The sequence below is a fragment of the Microcebus murinus genome, chromosome 5, assembly GCF_040939455.1.
Source record: "Microcebus murinus isolate Inina chromosome 5, M.murinus_Inina_mat1.0, whole genome shotgun sequence".
NCBI classification, from domain to species: domain Eukaryota; kingdom Metazoa; phylum Chordata; class Mammalia; order Primates; family Cheirogaleidae; genus Microcebus; species Microcebus murinus.
Window position 1 is genome coordinate 15,363,272 of NC_134108.1, and position 13,916 is coordinate 15,377,187.

The window sequence follows — 13,916 nt, forward strand, 5'->3', positions numbered from 1 at the left end:
CAGGGCCCCTGGAGCATTTCCTCCCGTGTGGCCCAGACCGACGGGAGCCAGGGAGACACGGACCCTGCCATGCCCCGCGTGGGGACTGGCAAGAAATGATCCCACTCTCCTGGTCACATTCCACAGTGCAGCTATGAAGTGCGTGGGCACATTGAAATGGAGACACAAAACTGGTTGGCATCCAAAGCGAAATTACCATAAATTAGAAACCTGAATATAACTATTCATCCTCCAGCCTCAGGGTGTGAATGGATCATTAATTAGGGCCAGAAAAAAATGGTGCTGTTTCAGACAGGAGGCAAAAAGGAAACTCTTCCTAACATGGGTCCCTGGTGCCCAGCCCAGCTTCAGGCACCTGGTAGGTGATATAGGGAATGAATGAATGAATGATTGGTGTCCAAAGATTGGGGTCTGAGTCCGTGCCCTGCCAAGTCCACACGGCACAAGCCTAGAACAATCCTTTCTAAATTCCAGATTTCCACCTCTGTAAAGCAGATGAAAAACAACACACATCTCAAGATTCTTGTGAGAATTATCTGAGCTAATGCAGATGACAATTTTTTACAAGCCACAAAAACAATTTTTGAAAGACAGAAAGGAAATTAACATTCCCTTAGTACCTGTTATTTGCAAAGCACGCTGACAAAGATGTTTCTCATATATTACACAGTGTAAGAGAAGACAAGGTGGTTTATTATTAAGTATTCATTAATGAATGTGCTGACTGATCTTCTAGTGGATTCCGTTGCTTCCTCCAAAGCTGTCTTTGCTCCCAGGCGAAAAGGCCGCTCCTGGACCGGAGCTGCTCAGAACCCGCCTTCATTCCCAAAACACAGGAAGAGCAGCGTCCCGGGAACGAGGGGCTTGGGGTGGGCGCTTGGAGCTATGCGCCTTACCTGGGTGGATTTGGGGACCAGGATGACATGACTAACCCAACCCCAGGGACTTGTGTCGCAGTTTATTATAAATGCGGAGCACTCTTGACTTAGAATAGTCTCTTTTTAATCTAAATTTACTGGACATTCTGGCAGCAAAATGAACATGTCGAATTAACTGGTGACTAATGGACCAATGATGACCCTGAAACAGACAACCCGGATGCCATTTTGGGCCCCAATCTGCTTGGCCGCCCCCTCACCTCTCTGCTCCCTCTCCCACATCGTTTCTGTTTTGGAGCGTGGTAAGAGGGTGACAAGAGGACATGCTCACGAGTAAGATTCCTAAACCTATGTAAGGAAGGGCAAACAATCCAATCTGCCAGCACTGTCGTGAGCATGGAATTAGGTGATGTGCTCGACTGAAATTAAAAATTCCCACTTGCCGAACACTCGCTGCCAGGCACTGCGCTAGGCACGTGACGCGTGCTGTTTGGAATTGCTGTGAAATGGGTGTTTTTATCTCTATGATTCATGTGAGTTTCAAAGAAGACAAATAACTTGTCCAAGGTCTCAAAGGTGCACTCAATAGCAGACCTGGGATTGAAATTGAATCTGTCTAACTCCCAAATCTGTGTCTTAACCATCAAATCACTTCTGTAGCTCCTCTGCCATGGTCCGAATGCCCCACAAACTTCCTGTGTTGAAACTTAACCCCACTGTGCTGGTATGAAGAGGTGGGGCCTTTGGGGAAGAGATGAAGTCGTGGCTCTCCCTCAGGAAGCGATTAGCACCTGCAAAGGGGCTAGAGGGAGCGAGCTCAGGCCCTTCTTTCTTCTTCTGCCTTCCCCCACGTGAGGACAGTGCTTCCCCTTCTGCCATGTGAGGCGCAGCAAGAAGGCTGTCACCAGACACCAGACACCAGACACCAGCGCCTTGATCTTGGACTTACCGGCCTCTGTGGGAAACTTCTTTTGCTTATACCTGGCCCAGTCTGTGGAATTTTGTTACCGCAGCACAGACACACTGAGACAACACCACTGCCTCTTGCACTTATAGCCACTCAGGATCTGCTACTTCTGCTTGCCTTCTCTGGGAATGCCAGCAACAGGAAGGTCAGCCGATTTCTTGCATGACAACTTGGTGAGTAATCAATTTAAACACTTATATGTGGCTATTTGATCACTGACCTATTCTTAAATGTCTTTCCCCTGAAGATTTAAGATGGACAGCATTTGACAGTCACTTGAATTCTGACCACTTTTAGGGTATACAAGAATAAATAATGGGTTTAGCCTGTTTGAATCCTGCGTCTGCCTCTTACTGGCTGCATCAGTTGGGTTTTTTTTTGTTTGTTTTTTTTTTTTGAAACACAGTCTCACTCTGTTGCCTGGGCTAGAATGCCGTGGCATCAGCCTAGCTCACAGCAACCTCAAACTCCTGGGCTCAAGTGATCCTTCTGCCTCAGCCTCCTGAGTAGCTGGGACTACAGGCATGCGCCACCATGCCCGGCTAATTTTTTCTATATATTTTGGTTGTCCAGCTAATTTCTTTCTATTTTTAGTAGAGACAGGGTCTTACTCTTGCTTAGGCTGGTCTCAAACTCCTGAGCTCAAATGATCCACCTGCCTCAGCCTCTCAGAGTGCTAGGATTACAGGCATGATCCACCGCGCCCGGCCTATCAATTTGGTTTTGGTTGCAAACAACACAACCCATCTTTAGCAGAAAAACAGTCTGTAGAAAAGAAGCATAAGGGGACTGATCTAAAGGTGGCAGATCTAAGCTGGCCAACCACCCGCACCAGGCAAGGCCACGCCCAGCCAGGAGGACTCACAGGAAAATCCTGCGTAGGATGCCAGAGTGTTGTTTTGGGCAATCACCTCCACACTGCCGTGAGGCATCCTGTCCTCTCCCCATACCTTGTGCCACTCCTTCTGATTCACGGTCCCAGGGGAAGCACCCGGTGGTCATTGTAGGTCATTGCCTGCTGCCTTGCCAGGGCCCAGAAGAGAGAATATCTAGCCTGGTAGGCTCCACGCCTCACACTGTGGAGCTTAAAGGAGCACTGGCCTTGACATGTTGCAGGTGTCCCCGGAATGCTCCCCTCCTCCTTTCCATTCCTGCCCCTCCCCTATTGTTGAAGGCAAGCTCCCTGATGAATGTAATTCCCCAGACTCCTTCGCACAGCCCAGCCACTGCGCAGCCACTGCCCAGCCTTTGAGAAGCAAGAGCTGGGGACACTGGGGACACTGGGGACACAGTCCTCCCATCTGGACGGTTCACCCCGCCCCCTGCTGCAGTGGCAGCTTGCTGCCCCATGGCCACAGCATGTGAGCTTTTCATAGAGCCCCTCAGTGGTTCTAAACTGCAGGAAAGGACAGGTGCTACTAACACTGGGCTAGAAGTGTAGTGATGGAAAGGCGCTCTCTCTGTGAATTCGTGCCCTCCCCTCTTCCTCAGCCTAGAATGAAGCGACCATGTTTACGGAAGAAAAAGGCACAGAAACAAGCTTTTCCACCACTCCCAGCACCAGGGGTGGTTTCCTTCTGAAGATGGACAGTTGCGGAATAGCAAAGGGCAGCTCCCATGTGTCATAGAGAAGCCGAGGGACAGACAGCGCCGGGGTTCCTACGCACGTAACTGCAGTACAGTGTTATTTCTTCCTTCTTTTAAGATACCTCAGGCCAACTTTTTTTTCTCAGAAATCCTGACTTTTGAGTTAAATAATGAGTTACATACCCATGAGTATTTGTAGCTCCAACATGCAATGCTGATGTTTGTTTTTCCTAAAGTCAAAGATATAAAAATGTCTATGATACTCTGGTAGAAATCAAATAACTTGTTAGCTGCATATCAGAAAGGAAATACAAAGAAAACAAAGGATTTACAGTTGTATTTAGTGTCCACTGTCATTCAATTGACTTTGTAAAACCACGTTTTATTGCGGTGGCTCAAGCCTGTAATCTCAGCCCTTTGAGAGGGCAAGCAGGGAGGATCACTTGAGGCCTCGAGTTCAAGATTAGCCTGGGCAACATAGCAAGACCCCATCTCTAAAAAAAAAAAATTAAAAATTAGCTGGGCATGGTGGCTTCCACCTGTAGTCCTAGCTGCTCAGGAGGCTGAAGCAGGAGGATCACTTGAAGCCAGGAGTTCAAGGTTACAGTAAGCTATTGTCGCCCCACTGCACACCAGCCTGGGCAACAGAGTCAGACCCCATCTCTAAACACACAGACACACAGGAAACTCACAACTTATAACACTATTAATATTTTCAAAACAGGGACTTTAAAGGCAAATAACCTATCTCTGATAATGACAATATGCATAGCCATGGAAAAAAAATCTCTCATTGGACAATAATTTTATTAATCCTCTTCGAAGAGGCTCTGCTATAAAACTTTGCTTTATGTATAGGATTATAGACTTTCAGAGCTACATGAAGCCTTGCTCCATCCCCTCATTGCATATTCAGTTGAGCACACATGACCTGGAAAGGCCGAGTGACTTGTCCGAGGTCACCTAGCAATCATGGGTGAGGGAGAAGCAGAACCCGTCCACCTCCTCTGACACTGGCGTCCTGCCTCTGCCCCATCTGCATACAGCAAGAATTCATTTATCATCACCCTAGCTGCTCCAGAGAAGATGAAATACATAAAAGCCACCCTACCAGGACAGACAAAGCTTACCTAATACAAAGAGACAAGTCACAAGACATTTGGCAGGAAGACAGTCGTTTTAGGCAGCGGCAGGTTTTAGTCTAATTTGAATGGGAATGTGGAAGAGGCAGGCACCCTGCCTCCCAACCCATCCGACTACTGCCTCCCCATAATCAGACACACCCATGTGCCACATGGTCTTCCCAATCCAGTTTCATGTTCATGAGAATTTCCAAAATCAGGATTTTTAAAATTAGCTTTAAACCTAAAACCATTATCATCATCATCAAGGGCGATGCTGCAAGAGGAATGGGGTGGCCAGTCAGGTCTTCCCCAGACTCTGACCCACAATGTCCATACAGTGACTCCACCAGCCCCTGACCACGTAGGACCCTGGAATCCGATGCTCTCCTCTTTCCTGCAGCTCCTTCGTTCCTCTGGAGAAGAACAAGTTTCCAGCTCTTTCTCTTGCTCAAACTCCTCTAAAAAACGACCCAGAGACCAAACCCAAAATTCAAACTCTGCAATCTAACAGCCAGCCAATTTTGCAATGATCATGCCAACAGTTTCATTTGGATCCCTCCTGCCCCTGAGGGAGAAAAGCCTCCCCTGCACCCTACTTCTGCTCAGAACAATTGGTTGTGGGACTTTTGCATCCAACATTTAGAAAAATCTTGTATTGCAATCTACCTGGCAATGAAGATTCCTGAAAATTCTACCACTTTCCTCCTAATTCCAGGATACTTAGTTAAATAGTTTATACTTGCCCCAGTGAGATAAACCCAGACTTCAAATCAGGGGATATATGAGTTTAAATCCCTGCGCTGCCTTTTCTAGTGTGTCACCTCCCTAAGATCTTTCATGTTTGGGAACTTTTGATCTGGTGCTCCTTCTGTGCATCACTCAACACCAATCTCCCCTCAGGAGCCGCCCTTCCCCGCATGCCATGCCTGACTGCTGATGCAATTGCTCCATGCTCTTATGTCCTCATTGCATTCTAGTTGTTTATGTCATTCTTGTTATTTATTTATTAAAAAAATAAGCTCCTTGAAGACAGGGCCTTCGGCTCACACACCATGCACCTTCTACAGCGGTTCATGCACTGTGTCTTTGGCATCATGGGGTGCTCACTGAATATTTGTTGAATGGAACTGGTCGTGAATTAAGACTCCTGATTTAGACTGCAACTGGCAAGTGCCCTGTCACCAATATAATCGCCCCAGTAAGAAAGCAGAGGAAGGTAAAATAAAAAATCCTAACCAATGGGATGGCAATCTTGCAAAGGTTTCTTTCAAGGCTCAACTCTTCCCAGCCCCGTGGTGGAGAGAAGGGCAGTGGCTGTCTTCACGGTGGACAGAGGAATGAAAAGGAGGCAGACTGGGCTCTCCCACACTGATCTGACACTTCCTGCTCCCTCCGCCCCACTCTCTTTAAGACACTGCCCATCGTGTTCAAAGGAGCATTTGGAGAATAAGAGACTAAAAGGCACTTCACAGGCCTGAGCTCCAGCCTGCCGTGATACCTACTTATAAACATCAGGGATTTTCTGTGCTAGGGAGAAGGGATATAAATCTAATGACGCACATTTGTTTTGCAAAATAATCCATCCACCTCCCCTGGCAAACCGTCTGAATTAAGATCCACTGCAAATGCCATCATCTCTGTAAGTCTGTCTTCATTCATTCCACAAACGCGCCTAGGCGCTGGGCTCAGCGCAGAGACACAGTGCTGAGCGGGACAGAGGCGGCCCCTGCCCTTGAGGAGCTTAGGACAGGGAGAGTCACCTTTGCAAGGTCACAGCTGGCCTCCTCTGGGGAAGCGATGTTTTAAGTTGGTTTCCTCCCTGGTGTGGCCCTTGTCTGTTACGGTAGTAATCACAGACAGTTGGGACTAGTGCTTTAGTCTACCCGCTAAAGGGAAAGTGAGGAAACCATGTAGCCACATCACAGGAGCACCCAGGAGTGGGAGCCTAAACTGGGGACTCTTTGGGGAGGTGACGGGCAGGTGTCCATCGGGCATTGGGGTGGGGAGGTGTTGCAGGTAGACTGGCAGGAGCATGAGCACTTGCCCTCTCTAAGCTTCAGTGTCTTCATCTACAGGGTGAGAGGAGGCATAGACCCGACCTTTCTGATGTCATTTCTAATGACATTCCCGAGCGGATTAGGGAGCAATGGGAAGCATGCCCCTAACACTCAATAGCACCCAACCATCTTATACTCTGGTAGGTCCTTGTTTCCCAACAGCGACAGTTGGGTCTGTGAGAGTCCTTCCTGCTCTTACTCACTCCTCCTAGTAACCTGGAGTCTGCCTTTCTAGTAGCATCCACAGGCCAGAATTAGGAGGGACCCATAGCCAAGGCAGGAAGCAAAGCTTAGCAGTGAAGGGGGCTTGGTGAATCACCAGCCCCTGGCCACACAGCGAAAGCAGCAGGCAAGTCCCTGAGCTCGAAATCAGACTTGCTGGTGCTGAGGCAGCCTCCGCACCTGCCAAAGGGCCTTCAGTTCCTGGATTGCAGGCTTTGGGCCCCGCTTCTTTATACAGCCCCTCAAACTTCACATCTGTTATCTGGTTTGATCTTTCTGACCACTGGAGGCAAATAGGATGGGTATTCATATCTCCTTCTTTCTCTCGTTTTACACACATTTCTCCACTGCTGAGACTGAGACATGAAGTCCTTGCTCAGATCGCACAGTTGGTCAGTGGTATAGCAGGGACTAGAACCCCAGGCCATCCTCGGCTCTTCCTTATGCCACTAGGTCACACATCCTCTGTGTTTTCTAATGGACCAAAGCTGGCATTGGGCATGGGAAGAAATACCCAAGATTAAATGAAAGAAAGAAGGTGAATAAAGTCCAAATCACATCCATACATCAGAAACTCTCTCTTTGTGCATTAGGTTCCTTGGATGTCAAATGAGATTATTAAACTAGAATCTGCTCCCCAAAGCTTTCTCCAGAAGTACCACTACTGGCAGAAGAGCATGAGTGAGCATTTGTTTCATTCCTAAGGACCAGAAAACCCAACCCAAAGCAGCCCTCTGCAACGTAGAAATTTCTTTGTAGTTCCTTCTTTTCACTGATACAAACAAAAAAAATCCAGTTCAGCATTTTCATCCATAATAGATGGATTTGTTTTAATAAAAATATTTAATACACATCAGTATAATTAGTTCATACACATTTTTACCAAAATGGGTTCTCCAGGGAGATGCACTGGCTGGCCCTGTGGTGTCCCTCACTCTTGGCACTCACAGAGTCACAGAGTGCTAACGGGGACACAACCCAGCACGACGTGCAGAGACACGTCCAGCTCTGACGTCTCCATCCCACATCCTATGGGCCTACACTTGGGCTTCGGATAAAAAGGTGTGAAGTCTGAGAAAAGAACAGTTAAAAACAAGGATCTTTACCTTTAAACGTGCCCACAGTGGAGGAGACCGTCCCGTGCACCCTCACCAGCCCGGCCCAGGACCCAAGTGTCCCCCGGAAGAGGACCAGCCAGGTGCCAGGCACAGTGTGTGCCGGAAAGTGACACATCTGCTCCGTGCTTAACAAACTAGGGAACCGTGGATGTTCACTATAACATGCAGTGCCTTAGGGAGGCCCTTTGAATATTAAACATCACCCCATCATTTACTAATCACTGGGCAAGCCTGTTGTCAAGTTCTTATGCAAAGCAACCATGCTTCTTTTGATAGCTCATGGTCATCTTTTGGGTTTTTACAGTCGTGCTTAAGCACTCCCTTTTCTGCAAGTACCTAGTGCACTGTGTCGGCATCTGCTCAGTTTGGGGAACTTGCCTACGTCAGAGTTGGAATGTCCACTGCTCTCTGTGCTCACGTCCACCCCAGGCAACGCTAGCAAGAGTTTCCAGCCTTGCAATGTTCTGAACCTGCAGTGCAGAGGCTAAGATGGAGGGTGGAGTTAATGGGATACTATTATATATGAGGCTTCCTATGCCTAGATTTTCATCATTTCTGAACAGTTTATTGTTTTACAAAATGCCCCTTGCGTAAAATCTTTGTTTCCCTGAAATTATGTTAACTGGGAATAAAGAGCATATGGGGGCAGACTATGAAGCTTTATCACAAAACTAGGTATCAGGAGATCATTTAAATGTTTTTATTTAAATTTAACACTAATGAGGGCCTTTTTTCTATCAAGTTGCTGGTATTTCTACTTTTCAAAAAGTATCATCTCTCTCAGAATTAAAAATGGTTCAATTGCATAATATAATTTCAATTAATTGAAATTATTTTCAATTATCCATACATCTTTATCCATCTCCAATATTTATTAGAGTCCTAACTTACATTTCTTTGAGCCCACACTTTCGTTGGGGGCTAAAGTCAGAGTGTTGTAAACTGCCACAGGGTTAACTCGTTCCAGCAGTGATCTCCCTCAGTATTGTGAAATCTACATTCTTCACAGGCTGTGAACACGGACATTTTCTCATTCATCAAATACTAGAAGTATGGAGGTATTTTTCATTGTGTAAAAATTCACAGCAAAAAGTGAAGGCTTTTATTTTTGTTACTTGTTTTTTTTTTTGTTTTTTTTTTTGAGACAGAGTCTCACTTTGTTGCTCAGGCTAGAGTGAGTGCCGTGGCATCAGCCTGGCTCACAGCAACCTCAATCTTCTGGGCTCAGCGATCCTCCTGCCTCAGCCTCCCGAGTAGCTGGGACTACAGGCATGCGCCACCATGCTCGGCTAATTTTTTGTATATATATTTTTAGTTGGTCAATTAATTTATTTCTATTTTTGGTAGAGACGGGGTCTCGCTCAGGCTGGTTTCGAACTCCTGACCTTGCGCAATCCACCCGCCTTGGCCTCCCAAAGTGTTAGGATTACAGGCGTGAGCCACCACGCCCGGCTGTTACTTGTTTTTGTTTTATTAATGTTACCCTTTGAGCTTTATAACAACAATCCAAATGAGTGTGACAAAACTGCATGCAACTACTCTCCCAAAGCACACACATGGAGGTAGCTGAAGATTGAATTAAGCAACATTTTCCCCTTTGTTTTCTTGGAAAACTAATGTCCTGCTCCTTTCAGTCCCTAGAAGACCAGCTATTAACTGATGCGCCCTCTGGTGTTGGTCTTGATTTTAGCAGTCAAGGACATTGGCCCTTGTGTCCTGTTTCAAATGTATCCTGGTGGTAGTTTTATCATGTTTCTCTTAGGTAGCATCTATAGATAAATTACAATTATAAGACTGTGCTAAAAAATAATAATTAAAATGAGTTTAATCCAGAATTTTAGACCTGCTCTCTGTAAAATGCTAAGAAAATAACTTTGTCCAGTGCCTCGCTCTCTCCATTGCAGAACTTAGAGATGTTTGCTCAGGCATTCACCTTACAGATCTCTGAGGACAACTCCTTCATCTGAAAGACGGGGAAATCAAGACTGAGAGAAATTAAGTGACTTGCCAATGTGGCATTAATATGATGAGTTAACCACCTAGATCTTCTACTACCTTATAATAAAAAGAGCTACAATTTACTAAGTAGTTCTTGTTAGCCAAACACTGTGCTAGATCTATTGTGGGCATTGTCTTCTTTGAGCCTCACAACCACGTGCTGAAGTAGGTACTATCACTAAACCTATTGCACAGATAGGGAAACACAAGCTTTGAGAAAGAGGTGGAGGAAACGTGTGCCCCACGTCACACAAACACAGGTCATGAACTGGAAGATCTGATTGCAGAACTCATGCTTGAAACCCACTACAGACTGCCTTTATGGTAATTGTGCGCAGAGATACAGACACGTAGATACATAGTTACAGACGTGTGGATGTACATGTATTTATGTGTACGTGATATATGAATCAGAAAGATATAGCATTCTTTCACATATTTTGAAACTTTAAGTGGGATCATCACCGTATGTACATGGGTCAGATGGGGAAATGGATATCTCACATGCATTCCATATTCTTTCTGCTGTACCTGCCTATACCACAGAGACAGTAAAGCTAAAAACTGTATTTTCCAGACACCTGAACAACCAGAGTCCTGGACGTGGTTTACAGTCTCTCAGTGGAACGTGGCAAAACTGGAGCAGAGGCCAGGCTCCTCTTGAATCTGCTGCCAAGCCCAGGTGTGGAAACATCTGGTTGCTCTACAGAGGCATAGAGGAGGTCCTGGGTTCTGGTCACTGGCTTTGAGATGTTAAGAGCAGGGTACAGGGGACCCATTTAGATGGTGAAAATCATCACAGATGCTGTGCGGTCTGGAGCTGGGAACAGCAGCTATGGCAGTGACTTCCTGATCGTGGCCGCAGTGCTGCGGAAAGGGTCAGCAGCCTCTGATCACAGCAGGAGCCCCTCTCTTGGCGGCCCCCATAGGCTGTGGACAGCTTCATGGGGCAAAACAAGCAGATATGTTGTCCAGGGCCTGGCAAGAGTGGGGGGTCTGATAAACACCTGACTCTTTGGGTAGAACCCTAAAGGACCGGACGCTTGGGGTCCAGGGAAACTGGACGGTTGCCAGTCTTCAGACAGAAGCAGTCCAGGTCCAGGGCTTCTGCATGGTCCAAAGTATCTCAATTCCTGAAAAGAAATGAAAGTGATTCTGGATTTATAGCTACCGAGTGCCTGATATAAGAAGACGAAAGTCATTTCTGAAGGAAGGAAATATCATCATCAGACACTTCAGATTCTTCAACAGCAATTCTTAAAACACCATATCCAGCACATAGACAAAGATCACCAAGCACAAAAGGAGATAAGACAAGAATGAGAACCAACAGAAACATACAATAGAAACAGAAAATACACGGAACTTCTAGATCAGTGCTCTAGTGGAAATATAACACAAGCCACAAGGGTGAGCCACAAATGTCATTTTAAATCTAGTAACCACATTGAAAAGCTAAAAGAGACAAGTGGAATACATTTTTTAAATATTGCTTATGTAACTCAATATATTTTTACTCAAAATTTTAATCAGCCCAAATTATTATTTCAACATGTCATCAACATAAAATTGAGATATATGATATTTTTTATACTAAAAATCTGGCGATTTGAAATCTGGTGTGCATTTTATACTTACAGTACCTCTCAATGCAAACTAGCCCTATTTCAAGTGTCCAACAGTCCAATGTAGCTAGTGACACAGTATTGGATCTTGCAGCATTAGATTTTAGAATTAAAAAGGCAGGGATTTTCAAATAACTATGCTTACTATGCTTAAAGTACTTAAAAAATAATAAAATGAGAAAAATTCAACCTAGAGCTGGTGATTATATAAAAGTTATGTAGGACATTTGAAATATGGAATAATCCATAACTATTAAATTGAATAACTGAAATTAAGAACTCAATAGATGGCTTTATTGGCAGATTAGAAATGCCTGAAGAGAGAGGTGGTAAACTGCAAGGTGGGTTGGAAGAAATCATCTGAAGTACAGAAAGAATAAATGGTGGAAAAATACACAAGACAGAATAGCAAACATTTAACACAGTGAAAAGCTTTACCCCACATTTAATTGAAATCCTAAAAGGACAGGTTAAAAAAAAAAATAGAGAGGGATTGTAGTTCAAGAGATAATGGCTGAGAAGTTTTCAAAACTAACCATGAGACTGTTGTCCATTTGATCGTCTCTCCAATGAGGATAATCTGCACTTTGTCCATAGTTGCTTTTAATTTTTTCTCCTTTAAGTTTTTCCCTCCAAAGATCTTTAGGATATTCTGCAATTTCACCACAGTACACCTAGGAGTGAATTTACTTTTATGTGTTCTACTGGAGATTTGTTGTGTTTCCTGAAATTGAGGATTAATGTCTTTCATAAAATCTGGAAAATTCTGAGCCATTGAGCTCTTGGAAAAGGTCCTCTCCCTCGTTTCCTCTCTTCTTTGTTTTTGGGAGTCCTGTTAGACTTTCTCGTTGTATATCCACAACTTTACCCCCCTCTCCTGTAGATTCCAGTGAGAAACTCTCTCTGTCAAATTTTGAATGATATCTTGAGCTTAACTATCCAGGGCAGTGATTCTTTATGCCTCCATGTCTGATATGCTGGTTCATCAGGGTTTTAAGTTTAAAATTTTAATAAACACATTTTTGTTTTTTTCATTTTAGCAGTTTCCCATGCAAGTGTATATAAGATTATTTTGTTCCTACATCTTCTCAATTGGTCCTTCCCTGTATTTTCCCTTTTCCTTTCCTATTTGGTGAGGTTCCTCTCTCTTCAAGGACCTCTTTGCCATCTTTGTCCAGTTTAAGCCTCTGATACCCGCCCTGCTGGGGTGAATGCCCACAGGGACAGTTGTGCCATTAGCCTTTTCCCGCTGCACCCGCTCAGAGTATGTGACATACTGCTTCCTGTAAACCTGGACTATTTGGCCAATTTGCTGACCTTTATGGTGTCCCTGAACAAGCTGAACTTCATCATCATTTCGGGTGGGCATGGATCGAACATTGTACTTCTCCCTCAGCTCTTTGGAAAGAGGGGACGACGTAAACTTCCTGCCAATGTGGGAAGGGGCACTGAAATGCCTTTTGCAGTTCTTGCTTCAGTCAGAATCACAACAGGATTGAACTTCATTTTAGCCGACAGTGCTTGGGCAATGGCCACAAAAGGAGTTAATAAACATATTTTTCATTGTTATAAGTTACACTTGGTTTTATTTCAAATATGACTAGTCTTTTTGTATAATGTCTCATTTTTTGCATTGTTTCTTCTTTTTGCAGTGTTTTGCAGTGTTTCCTCTCAGTGTTTCTGTTTTATGTCTTTAATGATTTCATCATGCATATTTTACCATTTTACTAATAGTTCTACTATCCCAAATTTTTGAGGGCATAACCCACTGTGTTAAATAGGCTTACTTCAATTGTTGTGGTTTGTGGTTTGACTCTTGATGTATTCTGTAATTTTAAATACCGAGCTTTTCTTTGGCATGGGCTTTTTTTCTTTTTGGGGTTGAAACCTCTGCAGTCTCGGCAGCCTACTTGAGGTGTGTCCTGGACAGGTATCATGTTTGGTTCTGCTAAATGCGTGGGATGGCTACAAGCCAGGGATCATCCTATGTTAATTTCTTGACTTGCAGATTCCTGGTCAGTCAGGTAGAGAAAATTCTAGACCTAAAGACAGCCACTAGACACTAATTCTTAGGGAAGAGTTTCTTTTATTGGGTTTTACATACGAAATGTTGTTCATGTTGCTAATCATGGTCACTGTGTTGCTTGTTTTTAGTTTGTTGGGAGGAGGAAGCACCTTAGCCAAGATGCTTTAGTTTATTTCTAGCAGAAAATTTTCCTGATTTCCTTGCTCTGCAGTTGCTATGTCACGGGGTGTCTGCCAGCTAGAACTGAGCAGTCCACTTCACCGTTTCTAAATAGAAAAATGTTGGCATCACAAGTAAACGTCTAGGTACCCCTT

The 13,916-nt window shown here is 44.7% G+C and overlaps 1 pseudogene; it reads right to left on the reverse strand.

The window, feature by feature from the left end:
- Positions 1-12,654: 12,654 nt before the first annotated feature.
- LOC105858059 (large ribosomal subunit protein uL24-like) lies at positions 12,655-13,082 on the reverse strand (annotated as a pseudogene).
- Positions 13,083-13,916: the final 834 nt, after the last annotated feature.